This window comes from Nomascus leucogenys, chromosome 8 (genome assembly GCF_006542625.1).
Source record: "Nomascus leucogenys isolate Asia chromosome 8, Asia_NLE_v1, whole genome shotgun sequence".
In the NCBI taxonomy this organism is placed as follows: domain Eukaryota; kingdom Metazoa; phylum Chordata; class Mammalia; order Primates; family Hylobatidae; genus Nomascus; species Nomascus leucogenys.
Window position 1 is genome coordinate 65,847,125 of NC_044388.1, and position 20,539 is coordinate 65,867,663.

Consider the following 20,539-nt stretch of genomic DNA (forward strand, 5'->3'; position numbering starts at 1 on the left):
ACTCTGCTAATGTTTGTTGAAGTTAGTGCTAAAAAAAATGTCATATGAATGGATGCTTGGAACTTCCCTGTGATCCTGCACACATTGATTCTTATGGATATATATTTTTTCCGCATTTCTGGAACACAAATGTTCTAAATGCATACATACTTCATCCATCCATCCATTCATTCATTATTTAATACAAACATATTGAATGCCCGCCATATGCAAGGTATCCACAGGATAGGGAGGGTGCTGGCTCTCGCTTTATGCAATGTACGCACTCGTTGATCAATGTTTATGTCATTTTGTTTCCCTTCTTTCCAGACAAAGGGAAGCAAAGACTCACTGCACCTCATTACTGTCAGCAGAGAGCAATGTGTAATTGGAATGACCTTTGTATAAGTGCTGACCTATGGGGTCAGAATAAGCCTTATAATGTACAGAACCAACTTATGTGCAATTTTAACATCGACAGAGAATACTGGCCTTTAAGAAATTCATCTCATATTTATTGTTTGGAGATTTTACTTTCGGAAGATATCGGTTACATTTCCCCTCTTTTTTTCTCTTCTCTGCAATTATTTTCCTGGCATTCATTCAATAAAGAGATTCAAGTCACTTTTTTAGACTGAAATAAACTTTGATGAAAATTGAAAATCAATGCTTTCCTTCTAATGACGTTAAGAGAAAAGCCTCCAATTTTGTAATTATAATCAATATGTAAAGGGGAAGTGGCCACAAATATGCTGCACATCTTAAGAAGCCGAGTGGGTTTGGTTACTTTAATTTTTAAATAATCAGGACATTTTAAAAGTTGCTGTTTATAAAATACTTTTTAAAAATGTCATCACATGCACTATGAGTGCACCCAATCTTGATGCCTCGCTAAAGCGTTAGCTGTCTAGCTCCTTCTCCTCCCAGAGCCTTTATCCTTATATTGGGTCTGGGGACACACATGCCGTCTCTTGATTCCTAAGGATCCATTACCCATTTCTCTGCACAAATCTTCGGGGATCCAACCTATCTGTGCCTCCTTCAGCCAGGAGCCTCCGGATCTTTCCAGACTTCTTTGCAATACTGCCTCATGCACTGAATCCATTTCTCGCATAGACTGGCGCTTGGCAGGCAGGCTGGCGTTCCCTGGCTCTGCCTTCCCCATCTCCCTGTCTTTTCTCCCACGGCCCATCTGCCCCTCCTTTCCTCCACCCCCTTCTCCTCTCTGCTCCCCTTTATTTCCACTCCCCACCCGCTTGGCTTTGCTCTCCCTCTCCCCCCTCAGCTCGTCTGTATTTGGAGCTCCGGAAGCTGCCGGCGACTCTCCCCTGGAGCAGCGTGACTGACACCGGCTCCTATTCAGCTGGGAGGAGGGAGAGGGGAGGAGAAGGGGAGGGCCGCGGGAGGAGGGTGCGAGTGGCCGATCACGGATTTGCATTGCCGAGGACGGGACCCCAGGGCAGCGAAGCAGGTAATCCTGCAGCGGTCGGGGCCCGGCGAGGCGGGGAGGGGTCGGGGTGCAGGTGCTGGGGGCGCCTGGCGGCGGGCGCTGGCAAGTTGCGCCCGATGAGTGGGGTGGGGAAGCGGCTGGGACGCGGCGGCTGTGGCGGCAGCGCGCGGGGAATAAAGGCGGCGCGGGCGCGGGGTCCGGGGCGCGGCGACCCGGGCGCGGGGCGCGGGCGCGGGCGCGGGCGGACTCCCATCTGGGTCAGCGGAGCGGCGCGCCCTGCCCCCGCCTCCCCAGCTCCGGCGTCCTGGCCGCTCGGAAGGCGGGGTGCGGGCAGGAGCTGCCCGGGGTTGGCGGGCGGCCGCGGCCTCCCCACCGCAGCGCCGCCGCCCGCCCGGCCGCTCTAACTTTCGGGGGTCTCGTACGCCGGGCTGTAAGTCTTCCGGGGGGTGGGGGTGGGAGTCATTGCGCCGGCTCTGACCAGAGCCACCTCGATCAGAAAGTGCTGGAAAGAAACAGACCTGGCTTCCCCTCTGCAGAACCTGACTTGAGGCGATGAGTCACTTCTAAAAAATGCAGAGGCAACTGAGACTGGGGGAACGGCTCGGAAAAACGGCACCCGCCGCTGACTCTCTGACTGCTTTGGGTAGAGGGGTGTTCGTGGAAGTAGCCGCCCTATCATCACTTTTAGGGCCAAAAATCAACCTGCAGATGGCCTTTTCTTTATTCTCATCAGAGTGGTGTTCGCTGCAAGTTGTAGCAATATTTGAATGGATGCATTCTTAAAAATGAGTAGGTATGGGTGACTGCATTTAGGAAATTGAACCAGGACTAGGTCTAAACAGCAGAGTGGAGATGAACACTTGGTAAAAACATCTAGGACCTTTGGTTTTATAGTCATGGAAATGCAGAAGCTTCTGGGACTTGAGCACTGTAGTTTACTGAGTACTATTTCCTTACTGCTTCTGTAGATTTCATTTAAGCAATGGTCCTTAGAATTCTTGGTAAACTAAGCCCACTTAGTGTAAAATTACAAGGGTAGAGTGAACTTCAGAGAATTGGATTTATAGTTACTAGAGTCTAATTAGACTGCAAGCCTCTTGAGAGCAAGGATGGGTTGTTTGGTAGTTCCTACAGCACCAAACAGTATTTGGCTCACAGCATGTAATGGATAGACAATAAAAGTGTGTGAGATAATTAATTCAGTACCTTAAGTGTAGATGGAGCATGACTTCTTGAATATACTGCATATTTTGCAAGGAAAGGCGACTTCTCCATGAATCCCGAAATTTAAAAATTCTTAATAGCATTACAATCAAAGTGTCATATAAATACTTCTTAAGGATAAAAAGAAGTTGACTATGAGATATCAGGAAGGTGATTATCAAGGTGGTCTTTGCTAGTAGGAAGTAAGTTTTTGTTCCCCATCGTTAATGTGAGAAGTAATTTAATTTGTTGATACAGGGTAGGGTTTGGTAAACCTTTGAGTTAAGAGCTAGATAGTAAACGTAGGTTTTGCAGGCCGTATGGTCTCCTCAGCAACTACTCAGTTCCACGGTTATAGTTTGAAAGCAGCTAAAGACAATACCTGAAGGAATGGTATGTTTGTGTTTCACTTTATTTACAGACATTGAACCTTGAACTTTTCACCAGTAACAAAATATTGTTTTTTTCCAGGCATTAAAAAATGTAAAAACTATTCTTAGCTTGAGGGAGGAGCAGAAAACACAAAAGTAAGGGAGAGGGGAATGGATTTGTCCTTCTAGTAGTAGTTTGCTACTCCCACTGATTGATTCTGTGCTAGAATCTGGAGAGGAGCCTATTGAAAGGATTAATGGGCCACATTCTCTTGAGTGCCTGTTATACCTTGGTAGTTAAGTTAAATACCCTCCAGAAAAGCATTAACTTATTTTGAGCATTATGGAGTTTTGTTTTGTTTTGAATATTTCCTAACATCTTTATGCATGAGGTTTTGTTTTGTTTTTAATTTATTATGTAACATTTTATACGTAAAAATAATATGCTAAGTCAAGGTAAGTTATGAACATTATATTCAACTGAACACCTGCGAACCCACCACTAGGTTTATAAACTAGGGCTTAAGAACTAGACAGTTGTGAAAAGATAGCTCATAGAATGGGAGGGAATATTTAGGAATCATGTATCTGATAAGGGACTTGTATCCACAACATATAAAGAGTTCTTACAACTCAATAATAAAAAGAAAAATAATCCAATTTAAAAATGGGCAAAGGATCTGAATAGCTATCTCCAAAGAAGATATACAAATGGCCAATAAACCCATGAAAAGATACTCAACATCATTCTTCATCAGAGAAATTCAAATCAAAACCATGATGGGATACCAATTTATACTCACTACCATGGCTATAATCAAAAAGTCAGATAATAACAAATACTGGTGAGGATGTGGAGGAATTGGAACCTTTGTACACCGCCGATGGTAATATAAGATGGTGCCCTCACTTTGGAAAAGTTTGGCAGTTCTTCAAATTAAACATAGAGTTACCATATGACCTAGCAATTCCATTGTAAATATATGTCCAAGAGAAATTAAAACATATGCTCACAAAAAAACCTGTACACAGATGTTGACAGCAACACCATTCATAATAACCAAGAGGTGGAAACAAACCAAATGACTATCAGTTGATGAGTAGATAAATAAAAGGTGGTATATCTATACAGCGAGATATTATTTGGCCATAAAAAGGAGTGGAGTACTGATACATGCTACAACATGGATGAATCTTGAAAACATTATGCTAAGTGAAAGAAGCCAGTCAAAATACCACATACTGTATGATCTATTCATTTGAAAATGTCCAGACCAAGGAAATGTATAGAGCTAGAAAGTAGATTTTTTGTTGCTTAGGGCTGAAGGGGCTGGAGGTGGGTTGGGTAGGGAAGTGATAGATAAAGGTCACAGGGTTTCTTTTTGAGCTGAAACATGAAAATATCCTCTAATTGACTGTAGTGATAGTCGCACGTATCTGTGAATACACTAAAAACCATTGAGTTGTACACCTTAAATGGGTGAGTTGTGTGGTATGTGAATTACATCTCAATAAAATTGTTAAAGAAAATAAACAGAAAATTGGGGGGAAAAGAACTAGATTGTTAGCATCCAGTTGCATCTTTGTGTTTTTCCTCTGTGTCTGCTCTCATGTCCATCCCAACCCTGAATTTTGTGTTAATCATTCCCTGGTTTATTGTAAAACAGTTTTATCAGATGTGTATGTATTCTAAAACAATAGTGTTTAGGTTTGTTTTTTGATTTATAAAGAAAGGTATTTATAATCTCGCATTCTCTTTTGAGATGGAGTCTCTCTCTGTCGCCCAGGCTGGAATGGAATGGCATAGTCTCAGCTCACTACAACCTCTGCCTCTCAGGTTCAAGAGATGCTCCCGCCTCAGCCTCCTGAGTAGCTGGGATTACAGGCGCGGGCCACCATGCCTGGCTAATTTTTGTATTTTTAGTAGAGAAGGGGTTTCACCATGTTGGCCAGGCTGGTCTCAAACTCCTCACCTCAGGTAATCTGCCCTTCTCGGCCTCCCAAAGTACTGGGATTACAGGTGTGAGCCACTGCACCCAGCCTAATCTCGCATTCTTAAAATTCAACATTAGGTCAGTAAGAATTACCCACGTTGGGCCGGGCGTGGTGGCTCACGCCTGTAATCCCAACACTGGGAGGCTGACACGGGCGCATCACGAGGTCAGGAGATTGAGACCATCCTGGCTAACGTGGTGAAACCCCGTCTCTACTAAAAAATACAAAAAATTAGCCGGGCGTGGTGGCGGGCACCTATAGTCCCAGCTACTCCGGAGGCTGAGGCAGGAGAATGGCGTGAACCCGGGAGGCGGAGCTTGTAGTGAGCCGGGATCGCGCCACTGCACTCCAGACTGGGCGACAGAGGGAGACTCCATATCAAAAAAAAAAAGAATTACCCACGTTGTGGCATGTAGGTATGTAATATTTCTTGGCAAATATTCCATGATTTATTTCACCATTCTCGTTGACAGGCATTTGGGTTGGTTCCTGTGTTTTGCTATTACAAAGAATCCTGCTTTGAAGACTTTTTTTCCGTGTCTTGGCACACATGTGGAAGAGTTCTTCACCGTGAATGTGCCATGTATTTTAATGGAAAAAAAAAAAAAGGAAACCTGATTTTCCTTTGACTTACACATTGATGGCATGTAACCACTTACTCATTTCCCCAAACCAAGATAAAATGACTAGATCTGACGCTCTGACTTCTCATCCTATTTACATTCTAGTTGTAAATGTATTTCCAAACGTTTTAAGAAGTGTGGAAAATCCAAAATTTCGCAACTGAATTTCACAGCAGAGCCTTTTAACCCGGTCACTCACGGACATCTTCATCTCCTTATATCACCTGGGTTTAGGATGGGAGGGAAGACAACTTTATTATTACATCAAAGGAACATTACTTTAATCAAAGCATATGAATGGTTACTAAACCTCACTAAAAGTTGCCTCGTATTGTATATCCTGCTGGGTGGTCTAGTATTTCCGATACGATTTAGTTAGGTAATTCTGATAACAATGAGCCTCGGGCAGATCTAAATCTGTCATTGACTTAGGCAGTGAGCTTTTGCCGTTCATTCAGGATATTTCTCCTTGAACTTAGAAGGGGGAAAGCACCATAAAGTCAGAACAAACCATTATAAGGAATTTTAAAATTACTTTTACTATTTTAAGATACATATAAAATTTACGATTTCAAACTTTTTTTTTTTTTTGAGACAGAGTCTTGCTCTGTCGCCCAGGCTGGAGTGCAGTGGCACAATCTCCGCTCACTGCGGAGAGGGTTACAAGAGGCTGAACATAGAAGGGAGGTAACCTAAATGGCAGTTCTGAAGAGGAAGATGGTTCCTGGAGAAGTTAGATGCTGGAGACACCAAAGACAGACCTGTAGTGGCTGGGCATGGTGGCTCACACCTGTAATCCCAGCATTTTGGGAGGCCAAGGCAGGTGATCACGAGGTTAGGAGATCGAGACCATGCCGGCTAACACGGTGAAACCCCGTCTCTATTAAAAATGCAAAAAAAAAAAAAAAAAAAAATTAGCCAGGCATGGTGGCATGTGCCTGTAGTCCCAGCTGCGTGGGAGGCTGAGGCAGAAGAATCACTTGAACCCGGGAGGTGGAGGTTGCAGTGAGCCGAGATCATGCCACTGCATTCCAGTGTGGGCAACAGAGTGAGACTCCATCTCAAACACACACACACACACACACACACACACACAACAAAACAGACCTGTAGCACATAGACAGCTTTGTTGTCCTATTATTATGCTCGGTTTAATGAGAAAATAACCTCTGTCACTTTGCATCATTCCATTTGGAAATCCAGAGAAATTCTGGGATCCATTGGTTGACTTACTCCCCCTATGTTGAGTGACTGCTATATCCCTAGCATCTGGGGATGCAAAAATGAACATCAGTGAAGGAAGACAGAATGAATAGAAGATGACACTTAAGCTGTAAACGTAAGTCTCAAAGGATCTATTCTGATGATTGTCATCATTTCCTACTTTGTTTCTGTTTAGTTTTAGTGAGAGAAGAATCACTGGATTCTTGGCCAGGCATGGTGGCTCATGCCTGTAATCCCACCACTTTGGGAGTCTGAGGCAGGCGGATCACAAGGTCAGGAGATCGAGACCATCCTGGCTAACATGGTGAAACCCCGTCTCTACTAAAAATACAAAAAAAATTAGCCAGGGGTGGTGGCAGGTGCCTGTAGTCCCAGCTACTCGGGAGGTTGAGGCAGGAGAATGGCGTGAACCCAGGAGGCAGAGCTTGCAGTGAGCCGAGATCCCGCCACTGCACTCCAGCCTGGGCAACAGAGTGAGACTCCATCTCAAAAAAAAAAAAAAGAATCACTGGATTCTTATGAAAATGAATTATTTTATCCTAAGGCAACAAGAACAGTTAAATTGAACCACACTAAGAAAATGAGATGATCAGATTTTTCAGAACCAGGTAAAATAGGCTTCCAGGTGGTGGATGTATAGTTCAGTGTGGTTATAGTGTGATATACTGGAGTTGGAGGCATCCATTTGTAATCTTAGTTTCGAAGCTGCTATGGTCTGAATGTTTATGTCCTCCCAAAATTCACAGGTCGAAATCCTCACTGCCATTTGATGGTATTAGGAGTGGAAGGCCTTGGGAGGTAAATAGGTCATGGGGCAGAGCACTCATGAATGGATTAGTGCCCTTATGAAAGAGAACCAAGGGAGACCCTTTGCTTCTTTCGCCAAGTAAGGACACAGCAAGAAAGTGCCATCTATGAGCCAGAAAGTGGGCCTTGATCTGTATTGATCTTGGACTTCCCAGCCTCCAGAACTGTGAGAAATGAATTTCTACTGTTTATAAGCTATCCAGTCTGTGGTGTTTTTTTACAGCAGCCTGAAAGAAACTAACATAGTAACCTGTGTATTACCCAAACTGTGCAAGTGATAGATCAATATGATATAAGTGTGATCTTTCCATCGAATGTGTACTGTCCTGGTGTTGCTACTCACCCCTCTCCAGTGGCAGGAAAACCAAATGTCTGGCCTAATGAGTTAGGTTGATTGATGGACAGGTTCAACTAATTGGTTACTTGACAGGAGGTAGGCTAAATGCAGATAGTCTTTCTCTCGGCAGTCGTGCTAGAAGCTGTGGCTAGAGATTTTCAGGGTACAATGCAGATCCACAATTATTTAGGCAATTTTTTTTAAGTTTACATTTTTATTTCTCCTCCATTCGAATTTCTTCTCTGTTTCTTAGTACTCCTCTCTGTGTTCAAAGATCTCACTGTAGACAACCTTCCACTCCCCCTCCTTCCATCTTGCTTCAGAATAGCCTCTCTCTTCTTTAGGAATTCACTCCCCTCAATGCCTCTTTCTGAATGGAAGGTGGACTATTATCAATTGAAAGTCTTCAGTAATTGAAAACTTTAAAAAGAGGCTTGTTAATAGTGTGAGTCTCTATATAATTGAGGATGGAACTCATTTTTATGCTTCTTATTTTGGTTCAGCAATCTTTAAACTGTGTTCATTTACTGTATGCAAAGGCTTGCCAAAGGTACATGTGCACAGGTGCTTTGAGAATATAAAGGTCCAAATCCTCCTCTTCCATATGTGCTTTTTCCTAAGGCTAATCTTGATGAGAATGGACCTGTAATGGAGACACAAGTTCTCTTTCCCATCTGCTTTTCCATAATCAACTTCCTCTCGCTTTCCTTGTGAAAAGCATATGTCTACCCCATTTTCCTAATCCATTTTACTGAATGGTTTATGTCTAACCCATTTTAGTAAATTGCTTTCCCCAAGGATGTAAAACTCTAGGGGATGGGGAGGACAAAAAAGGGGGAAATTTCTGAATATAAATTTCGTTTCAGGGGTGAGAAAGCAAATGACTCTAATGCCTGAGCAGAGACCCTTTTGCAAATCATGTGTTTTCTAAATCTATCTTAAAAAACAAAAAGTGAAGGCCAATCTATTCAAATAGTAAACCGATATTAAAGGATAAACTCTAAAAGAGAATGAAATTTTGACTCTCATACAAATAAAAAATAGACATTTTCAAACTTATTTAAAAAATGAGAGAGCCAGAAAGGTTTTGCAGTCGGTTTAAAGGAGATCATTTATAAGAATGCTGGAATGAATTTGCTTAATATATGTAAAACTGGCTTCTTCCACAATGGGAGAGGGAAGGTGATTGGACTTCCACAGGATAAAGTTTATTTGCATGTCTGTATGACTTGCTTTACTATCAGCTTTCTGCAACTTAACATATATCTCTACAGAGTTGTAAAATAGCTTAGTCAAATGCAATCAATGACTGAGATGACGCAGATGAATAAGTAGTAGGGTACTCATGAAATCTGTCTTCTCAATTTTTCCTTACACTGACAATTAAAATAAATATTGATATTTCACTACCATGTGATGTTGGAGTTCAAAAATTAAGTGACATTTCTATAACAAAATTCCTCCCATTTCCATCTCCTCATTATGTTTCTCAGCATTACAGTGATAAAAACAAAAAATAAGAATTAAATTGATGCTCAACATTGACCCATTTTATTTATTTTTATTTTATTATTATTTTTTATTGAGACGGAGTCTTGCTCTGTCGCGCAGGCTGGAGTGCAGTGGCACGATTTTGGCTCACTGCAACCTCTGCCTCCTGGGTTTAAGTGATTCTCATGCATCAGCCTCCTGGCTAGCTGGGACTACAGGCGCGAGCCACCATGCCCGGCTAATTTTTTGTACTTTTAGTAGAGATGGGGTTTCACCATGTTGGCTGGGCTGGTCTCAAACTCCTGACCTCAGGTGATCCACCCGCCTTGGCCTCCCAAAGTGCTGGGATTACTGGCGTGAGCCACTGCACCCAGCCACCTTGACTCATTTTAATAAGTATACACATGCACATATCCATAAAGTAATGAAAAGTAAGTGTTCAAAAGGGAGATTTCCAATAAAAGTTGCTTTTTATTTACTTTTAGCAATTATTTGTCAAAATTTGTAATACTTGTGTTGTTTTCTAAGTCACATCCTACTAACAGTAACAATGGTATTGAGATGTGACAGCCTGCTGGCAGTCCTCACAGCCCTCGCTCGCTCTCGGCACCTCCTCTGCCTGAGCTCCCACTTTGGCGGCACTTGAGCCCTTCAGCCCACCGCTGCGCTGTGGGAGCCCCTTTCTGGTCTGGCCAAGGCAGGAGCCGGCTCCCTCAGCTTGCAGGGAGATGTGGAGGGAGAGGCGGCGAGCGGGAACCGGAGCTGCGCGCGGGCGCTTGCGGGCCAGCTGGAGTTCCGGGTGGGCGTGGGCTTGGCGGGCCCTGCACTCGGAGCAGCCGGCCGGCCCTGCCGGCCCCAGGCAATGAGGGACTTAGCACCCGGGCCAGCGGCTGCGGAGGGTGTACTGGGTCCCCCAGCAGTGCCAGCCCACCGGCACTGTGCTCAATTTCTCACTGGGCCTTAGCTGCCTTCCTGCGGCGCAGGGCTCGGGACCTGCAGCCCGCCATGCCTGAGCCTCCCACCCCCTCCATGGGATCCTGTGCGGCCGGAGCCTCCTCCCCGGCGAGCGCCACCCCCTGCTCCACGGCGCCCAGTCCCATCGACCACCCAAGGGCTTGAGGAGTGCGAGCGCACTGCGCGGGACTGGCAGGCAGCTCCACCTGCAGCCCCGGTGCAGGATCCACTGGGTAAAGCCCGCTGGGCTCCTGAGTCTGGCGGAGATGTGGAGTACCTTTATGTCTATCTCAGGGATTGTAAACACACCAATCAGCACCCTGTGTCTAGCTCAGGGTCTGTGAATGCACCAATCGACACTCTGTTATCTAGCTACTCTGGTGGGGCCTTGAGAACCCCTATGTCTAGCTCAGGGATTGTGAATACACCAATCAGCCCTCTGCATCTAGCTCAAGGTTTGTAAACACACCAATCAGCACCCTGTGTCTAGCTCAGGGTTTGTGAATGCACCAATCGACACTCTATCTAGCTGCTCTGGTGGGGCCTTGAAGAACCTTTGTGCCCATGCTCTGTATCTAACTGATCTGATCGGGACGTGGAGAACCTTTATGTCTAGCTCAGGGATTGTAAACGCAGCAATCAGCGTCCTGTCAAAACAGACCACTGGGCTCTACCAATCAGCAGGACGTGGGTGGGGCCAGATAAGAGAATAAAAGCAGGCTGCCTGAGTCAGCGGTGGCAACCGCCTCGGGTTCTCTTTAACCCTGTGGAAGTTTTGTTCTTTTGCTCTTTGCAATAAATCTTGCTACTGCTCACTCTTTGAAGTCACACTGCTTTTTATGAGGTATAACATTCACGGCAAAGGTCTACAGCTTCACTCCTAAAGCCAGTGAGACTACCGAGCCCACCGGGAGGAATGAACAACTCCAGACTCGCCGCCTTAAGAGCTGTAACACTCACAGCGAAGGTCTGCAGCTTTCCTTCTAAGCTAGTGAGACCAGGAACCCACCAGAAGGAAGAAACTCCAGACCTGCCACCTTCAGAGCTGTAACACTCACTGTGAGGGTCTATGGCTCCATTCTTGAAGTCAGTGAGACCAAGAACCCATCAATTCCGGACACAGTATCAGAATAGCTTTTTTTAGAAAACGTTTTGACCGTTGAATTAGAGTTTAAATTTAAATAATGTTTTTGATGCAGAAAAGTAAGGTAGCCTAATGAGTGAAATAAACTAAAGCACAAAATACGTAAAATTAGGGTAAACTTCTGTAGGGCAAGAAGTGTGGAAATACAAGTGCAAGGAGAAAATGGAATTATGCAAAATTTGTGACTATTGAAGAGCAGCCTGTTCCAGTATTCTTTTAAAATGAGTAAGAATGAATTTCACAGGACATATAAGATAGCTTTATATGTCCATATTTACACAATGTTGGAAGTTACATTCTTTGCGACTATTCACATTTTGGTGCCGGTTTCTATATGCCAATCTAAAAATGTGCAAGAGGCTTTTACAAAATTCTTTCAGGGTATAAACAAGTAAATTGAAGATTCCTGTTGTATGGCTCACCCTGCTGCTATGTTCTGACCAAAAACCAAGGGTCAGTAATTGTGGCAAAACCTTTCTAGCTCAGTATTGGTAAATGAACCAATTCATTAATTGACATAGTTCTAGTGACTTCTTGTTTTACTGGATGTCCCTAAGGAAGACATTTAAGAATTAAAGGTTTTGGCTGGGCACGGTGGCTCACGCCTGTAATCCCCAGCGCTTTGAGAGGCCGAGGTGAGTGGATCATGAGGTCAGGCGTTCGAGACCAGCCTGGCCAACATAGTGAAACTCCATCTCTATTAAAAATACAAAAAATGGCCAGGTGCGGTGGTTCATGCCTGTAATCTCAGCACTTTGGGAGGCCAAGGTGGGCGGATCATGAGGTCAGGAGTTGGAGACCATCCTGGCTAACACGGTGAAACCCCATCTCTACTGAAAATACAAAAATTAGCCAGGTGTGGTATAGACCGGGCGTGGTGGCGGGTGCCTGTAGTCCCAGGCACTCGGGAGGCTGAGGCAGGAGAATCGCGTGAATCTGGGAGGCAGAGGTTGCAGTGAGCTGAGATTGCACCACTGCATTCCAGCCTGGGCGACAGAGTGAGACTCCGTCTCAAAATTTAAAAAAGTTTAATGTATAAATTAGCTATAGTAAGAGATTAACAATAATAACTAATAATAAAGTAAAACATTATTGCAATATATCATAATAAAGGTTATGTGAAAGTGGAGTCTCTCTCCCTCTCTCTTTCTCTCAAAATATCTTACTGTACTGTGCTCACCTATATTTGGACCATTGTTGATCATGGGTAACTGAAACTACAGAAAGTGAAACTGGGCAAAGGGCAACTACTCCATTTGGATCTGTAAATATATAGCTTTCACCAAGTTTGGAAGTTTTTGGTCATGATTTCTCCTTTTGTTTTATTTATTATTTTCATTTTTATTTAAAGCACAAAAGCATAATGTTTTGCTTTTTTGAAACAGGGTCTCACTCTGTCACTCAGGCTGGAAGGCCGTGGCATGATCTTGGCTCACTACAGCCTCCACCTCCTGGGCTCAAGTGATCCTCCTGTCTCAGTTTCCCAAGTAGCTGGGACTATAGGCTCACGCCACCACACTCAGCTAATTTTTAAGTTTTTTGTAGAGATGGGGTCTCCCTATGTTGCCCAGGCTGGTTGTGAACTCCTGGGCTCAAGCAGTCTCCCTACCCCAGCCTCTGAAAGTGCTGGGATTACAGGTTTGAGCGACCGCGCCCAGCCTGAGCAGTGGTTTATGTCTACTTCAGTTTGCAAAGCCTTTGGGACTGTCCTACGCATACACAGCTCAGGGACTTGTGCTGGTTCATACACAGAGCCAGGGCATCCCCTTCTTTAGCTCTCTTCTCTCTGGGATTCTCGCCACACACCTCTACCCCAAGATCCTTTTTTCCTGTTCTGGAAAGACTAGATTTCTTTTAAAGTTTAAGGTGCTTATGCTGCTGTAGAGTTCTCCAAGACTTGGGGCCATCCTCAGGACAAAGTAGCGAAAGGAATAAAATACCAGGAATTCTCCCCATACTCTGTGGACCATGAGGTCCCCTGTTCCTCTACTTTTCTGTCAGTAAGCCCAGATTTCTTTTTCTTTTTCTTTTTGAGGCAGAGTCTCGCTCTGTCACCCAGGCTGGAGTGCAAGGGCACGATCTCGGCTCACTGCAACCTCCACCTCCCGGATTCAAGCAATTCTCCTGCCTCAGCCTCCTGCATAGCTGGGATTACAGGCCCATGCCACCACATCTGGCTAATTTTTGTATTTTTAGTAGAGACGGGGTTTCACCATATTGGTCAGGTTGGTCTGGAACTCCTAACTTCATGATCCGCCTGCCTCGGCCTCCCAAAGTGCTGGGATTACAGGTGTGAGCAACCTCGCCCGGCGCAGGTTTCTTTAGAAAAAAACCTTCAGGTGCCTGTGCTGCTGCTCACTGTTCTGCCACACAGTTCTGTGACTACAGCAACGCTTGGGAGAGAAAAATGCAAACAAAACCCAAAACCTGGGCTTTCCTCGCACTCTTCTATTAGTCAGGGCCCCCTTTCCAGTTCCTCTGGCCAAAAAGAGGAGTTTCTGTTGGAGTGTTCGCTACCTGCACCCCCACACAATTCTGATTTCAGGTTGACCCTGAAGAAAAAAATGAGAAAAAAAAAAGCATTTTACTCCCAAATGGGTACCCTTTTCAATTTTGATTCTTCTCAATTCATGTACTATTGTTTTGTCTTTTGGAATCAGATAGTTGCCTTTTGTGTTTTGAACACAGTTTGGAGAGAGGCTGAACTGGGCTTCTTCCACCTTGAGTGTCCCTGGTAGCCCCTTCCTCTTTTTGAAGCTTTCTCTTGTTTCCTTTTTCTCCTCTGTTTCCTCCACACCATTCTTTTCTTTCCACTTTACCCACTTTCTCTGTTTCCCCTTTTACTTTGGGGTCCCAGGTTCAAAGAGCAAAAAAAAGAAGAACCTGTAGTTTTTTAGTGGTCAACAGCATGAGTTGAAACCCCTGATTGATTGTGTTGAAGTAATAAATTGAAGCTGGGTGTGGTGGCTCATGTCTGTAATCCCAGCACTTTGAGAGACCGAGTCAGGAGGGTCGCTTGACCCCAGGAGTTCAAGGTTGCAGTGAGTTATGATTGTGCCACTGCACTCCAGCCTGGGCAACTGAGTGAGAACCTGTCTTGAAAAAAAAAACAAATGGCCGGGCGCATTGCCTCACGCCTGTAATCCCAGCACTTTTGGAGGCCAAGGCAGGTGGATCACTTGAGGTCAGGAGTTCAAGACCAACCTGGCCAACATGATGAAACCCTATCTTTACCAAAAAAATATAAAAATTTAGCTGGATGTGGTGATGCACGCCTGTAATCCCAGCGACTCAGGAGGCTGAGGCAGGAGAATCACTTGAACCTGGGAAGTGGAGGTTGCAGTCAGCTGAGATCCTGCCACTGCACTCCAGCCTGGGAGACACGGCAAGACTCAGTCTCAAAAAAAAAAAAAAAAAAAAAATCAAAGTCAAGTGTGAAAGTAGACCCAGGAAGCTAGAGACACATGAAGAAGCAAAAGGGGGCTGGAGGAATGCTTGGGCCAAATTGATCACCTGGCTATTTTATTTTACATCAAATGATCACACTTGGATTTGTTGGTAATTTCTATTCATAAAACTGGCCCAACACTTAAGAACTGATCTTTAGGGCTTTTCTTTTTTCATTTTCTTTTAAGAGAGTTGCTGAATCTTTTATTTAATTGCATATAATTACAATGAATGATGGTAAATTTTGAGATTGCAAGGAATTTCAACAAACCTTATTACTCGTTATCTAAGTCCATTAGTATTGCTATAAAGGATACCTGAGACTAATTTACAAAGATTAGAGGTTTATCTGGCTCACAGTTCTGCAGGCTGTACAAGAAACATCTGTTTCTGGTAAAGGCCTCAGGCTGCTTCCATTTGTGGCAAGAGTCGAAGGGAAGCTGGAATGCACAGATTACACGGCCAGAGAAGAAGCAGGAGGAGAGGAGAGGTGCCAGGCTCATTTTTTTTCTTGCCACTCTACAGCTCACGGATGGATGCCAGCCTCTTTTTAACAACCAGCTCTCCTGGGAACGAATAGAGCAAGAACTCACTATTGTGAGAATGGCACCAAGCCATTCATGAGGGATCTGCCCCCATGACCCAAACACCTCCCACCTCCCACCTCCCATTAGGCTCTAGCTGGGGATCAGATTTCAACATAAGTTTTGGAGGGGGTCAAACAAACCGGACCATAGCACTCGTCATTCCAGAGAGACAAGGCATTCTTCACATTGAAATGACAGAATTTAATAAAGTAAAACATTTCTAGTCATGAGAAGTAACTGACTATATGAAACGATAGCCTCCTTTTTTTTTTTTTTTTTTTTTTTTTTTTGAGACGGAGTCTCACTCTGTCACCCACACTGGAGTGCAGTGGCACCATCTCTGCTCACTGCAAGCTCCATCTCCCAGGTTCATGCCATTCTCCTGCCTCAGCCTCCCAAGTAGCTCGAGTAGCTGGGACTATAGGCGCCCACCACCACGCCCAGCTAATTTTTTGTATTTTTAATAGAGACGGGGTTTCACCATGTTAGCCAGGACGGTCTCGATCTCCTGACCTCGTGATCCACCTGCCTCGGCCTCCCCAAGTGCTGGGATTACAGTTGTAAGCAACCGTGCTTGGCCCTATGAAATGATAGCCTCTTTTATGCTTTCAGTCCATGGTGCTTTTGATATCCCCCTGCTTGCAGTCTGCAGTGATTTTGCAGTGTGCTTGTTCTGTGGCCTGGTTTGAGAAGTGCGGTGTGTGAGGCCAGGCGTGGTGGCTCACGCCTGTAATCCCAGCACTTTAGTAGGCTGAGGCAGGCAGGTCACCTGAGGTCAGGCATTCGACACCAGCCTGGCCAACATGGTGAAACCCCATCTCTACTAAAAATACAAAAATTCACCAGGTGTGGTGGCGGGCACCTATAATCCCAGCTACTCGGAAGGCTGGGGCAGAAGACTCACCTGCACCCAGGAAGCAGAGGTTGTGGTGAGCTGAGATCATGCCAATGCACTCCAGCCTGGGTGACAGAGTGAGACTCTGTCTCAAAAAAAAGGAAGTGTGGTGTATGAGATGTTACCATCATTGGGTCTGGAAGATAGAGGAGGTAGTAACACTTGCCATGATAATTCAGGGATTGAGCACTCACTGGGTACAGATCGCAGTGGTGAGTGCTGTGGACCATTCAGAGGGAAATTATAATAATGACATGTAGGCATCACTTTGTAGTTGCAAAGTTCACTTCATGGTCTCCTTTCACCTTCCCAAGAATCCTGAGGCATGTATTATTATTGGGTAGCTAATACTTACGACATATTTCCAGAAGGCCCCTGAGCTTTAGGTCCCTACTCGTAACTGCCAACTGTAGGCACTTGAAATGCAGATCCTCTAACTCTGAACTCCTCTGCCCTGGGCACCTCCACTCCCTATCTCTGTTTTGATTGGCACCACCTTCCCTGAAGCAAAACATCTAAGATATCCTAGCTTCTCTCTTTCCCTCCAAACCTCCAACAATTTAATCTTTTCTCAAATCTTGCCTAATGTAAACTTCTCTTAGATCTTCTTCAACCCGCTGTCACTTTATTCCCAACTCCCCTCCCAGCCCTCACTACCACCCCTTCTAACTACTCATCAATCCCTTGTTTCTCATGTTCTGTTAGATAGCTCCTGGTGCATAATGAATGTTCAATTAATATTTACTCGTCATTCATGCTTCCATGCCTTTGCATATGTGAGGCATAGGCGCTGGGATGCCTTTACTTATTTTTCTTCTTCTGAATACCATCCTCTCATCTTTGAGACTTAATTTGGTTCTTATCATAACTTTAGTAGCCTCTCTACTTCCCAGGGCTCAGTTGCATGTCTGCCTTTCTTGAGCTCCCCTTCCCACATGCTCCCACCACATTCCTGCATGCCTCTGTTACAGTAATTCTCAAAGTGTGGGCCCTTGTACTCTGAAGAGTGCTTCTTAAAAAGGCAGATTCCTGGGAATACCCAGAACTACTACATCAGTATTGTTGAGAGTGGGGCCCAGGAGCCTGCATTTAAGAAGCCTCACCTCTCCCCCAGTGATTCTTACGCAGAGAAAAAAGAGTGGTGGGAATCAATGTTTTATTCTCTCACCTGCCTTGGCCCATACAACTAGTTCCAGGAGTGGGGAGTATGGCCACTTGGAGCAGTCTCTGGGTAAGTTTCACCACCACTTCTGACCGTTGGGAGATGAGAACAGCAAAGTTACTCAGATTTAATGTTTTTTTTCTTTTTTTGAGACGGAGTCTCGCTCTGTCACCCAGGCTGGAGTGCAGTGGCATGATCTCGGCTCACTTCAAGCTCCACCTCCCAGGTTCATGCCATTTTCCTGCCTCAACCTCCCGAGTAGCTGGGACTACAGGTGACCACCACCACACCTGGCTAATTTTTTTGTATTTTTGTAGTAGAGATGGGGTTTCACCATGTTAGCCAGGATGGTCTCAATCTCCTGACCTCGTAATCCGCCTGCCTCGGCCTCCCAAAGTGCTGGGATTACAGGCTTGAGCCACCATGCCCAGCCAGATTTAATGGTTTTTAACTGTATCTTTATAAAGAGGCACAATCCTTTTTCACTTGTTTGTTTTTAAACCTTTTTTGAGTTATAATTTTATATGCAATAAAATTGACCCATTTTAAATGTCCTAACCTACTTTCTGTCTCTATAGATTAGCCTTTCCTGGATATTTCTTATAAATGGAATCATATAACACACAGTCTTCTTGTCTTTCATTTAGTGTAATGCTTTTGAAGTTCACTTGTTTTGTAGCATGTATCAGTATTTCATTCTTTTTTATGGCTGAATAATACTCCATTATAATACATATGCCATATTTTGCTTAGCCATTCACTGTTAATGGACATTTGGATTGTTTCCATTTTTTGGCTATTATGAACAGTGCTGCTATGACATTTGTGCACAAGTCTGTGTGCGAACATATATTTTTATTTCTCTTGAGTGAAATAGAGTGGAATGGCTGGTTCATATGGCAAACATGTGCTTAACTTTTGAAGAAACTTCCAAACAGTTTAAACCAACTGCCCCATTTTCCATATTCACCAGCAATGTCTGAGGCTTCCAATTCCTTCATATTCTCACCAGCACTTTTTATTATCTGTCTTTTAGGTTGTAACCATCTTAGTGTGTGTGAAGTGGTATCTGATTGGAGTCTTGATTTGCATTTTCCTAATGACTACTGATGTTGAGCCCTTGCACATGTGCTCTTGGCTATTTGCCTGTCTTCTCTGGGAAGATGTCTATTTCGATATTTTGCTGATTGTTAAACTGGCATATTTGTCTTCTTATTGAGTGTAAAAGTTTTTTTATATATTCTGGATACAAGGGGAGTAATACATTTACTTGATGGAGGGAGAATGGTTCACGACCCCCCTGCCCAGTCTGTAGTGGCCTGGCCAGCAGGGTCTTCATGGCTCTTCTTTTCGCAGTGCCAGCGTGTGGCCCTTAGGGGACTCCTAGAAGCAGTTCTTTGAACTCTACCTCCTCCATGGCGTAAACAAGTGCAAAGGGGCAACGTGGGGACACAGGAATAGAAAGAGCTTCCTCAACAGCATAGGTGCTTAGAAAGGGCTATAGAGGGGCCTGGGGAATGAGCTCCTCTTCAGTGAAGGGTTTCTATCTCGTGTTTAGCCAAGCGAGTTTCCACTCCGTGATAGGGGAATAGCACAGGGTTTATCCTGGTCCTGGTCAGCATTCAGAGTCCTTTATTTTATGGCTCTGCCTTACTCAGCCCCATCACCCCAAGTCAGTGCACAGAGCCAGGCTTCGGGGTGTACTTAGCCTTCTCCATGGCCTCAGTTCTCACTGGGCTCCCTCCTGCCACGGTAGCCCAGTTCCCTGTGGCCCAGTGCCGTGGACAGCTGGCCGGCCCCCAGTGGCTGAACTGTCTACTCCTCAAGGAGATTGTGCCTTGAGGACACAGTCTGTGTCTCATCCACCTGTGTAGCCCCAAGCCAGTACCGAATGTAGCTCAAAACACCTTTGCAGACGATTTTCTTAAGCCACTGAAGGAGGAAGAAGGAATGAATTCATATATTGGAAATAGGAAAACTGAGACTCAGACAGATTAAGTAGTCTGTCTACTAGAAGACTCAAGACCTCCAGAATCACGTGGGTTGTCAGTGAAGGGGCTGGGTCTCAAATTAAGATTCTCTAATCCCCAGAGTTCTTTTTCCACTACATTAAGTTAGGAGTCCTAGCCTTTTATCTTCAGACGTTTCAACTTAGAGGACAAATGCTTAAACTACGAGGCAGATCAGAGATGGTTCTGAGGGGTGATACCTCCGGAGTGGAGGGGGCAAATGGGATGGCGAGGTAATTGTACATGTGGTTTCAATGGAAATGTCAGGGAGTAAGTATTTCTAATTTCAACTCAGAGGAGGAATATTTATATACAAGGCAAATTAGGGATGGTTCTGAGGGGTGAAACCACCACAGTGGAGGCGGCAAATCGGATGGCGAGGAAATTGTATATGTGGTTTCGATAGTTGATGGAGATGTCAGGGAGTAAATACCTCTCCAGAGATTACTCTGATTTGTGAGACACTGCAAGATCTCTTGGAGGAGCTGGGATTTGGGGAGTGAAAGTAATGGTGCTAGGAAGAAACTTACAGGCAGCAGAATCATGGCATAGGAGAGGGATAGGGTAGGACATGTTTGGGCCTTGGGGAGTTGTCCCTGTGGCTTGTGGGTATCTCAGGAGCATGGGGAATTGTAGCTAGAGAGCTGGGGTGAGATCTTTCTGAAGGTCAAGCTGAAGCATTTCTCTCCTGCAGTGAGACCTGATTAGAGGCCCTAGAGGAGTCAGTTGGCTAACCAGGATCTCATACATGTTTTCTCCAGTTTCATGAAACATTGAGAGTGTTCTTTTTCTTATATAACTTTCTGGTCTCAGCTATTCTGATTACACCATCTCAAAAATCAGAGACTCTTGAAACATCTT

General features: G+C 44.7%; 1 protein-coding gene across 1 annotated transcript in view; it reads left to right on the plus strand.

The window, feature by feature from the left end:
* The first annotated feature begins 1,044 nt into the window (after nt 1–1,044).
* CAP2 (cyclase associated actin cytoskeleton regulatory protein 2) overlaps nt 1,045–20,539 on the plus strand; it is a 162,776-nt gene continuing 143,281 nt past the window's right edge. Inside the window, exon 1 of the mRNA XM_003263543.4 lies at nt 1,045–1,450. The gene's annotated coding sequence lies outside the window, so the exon portion shown is untranslated. The remainder of the gene's footprint in view (nt 1,451–20,539) is intronic.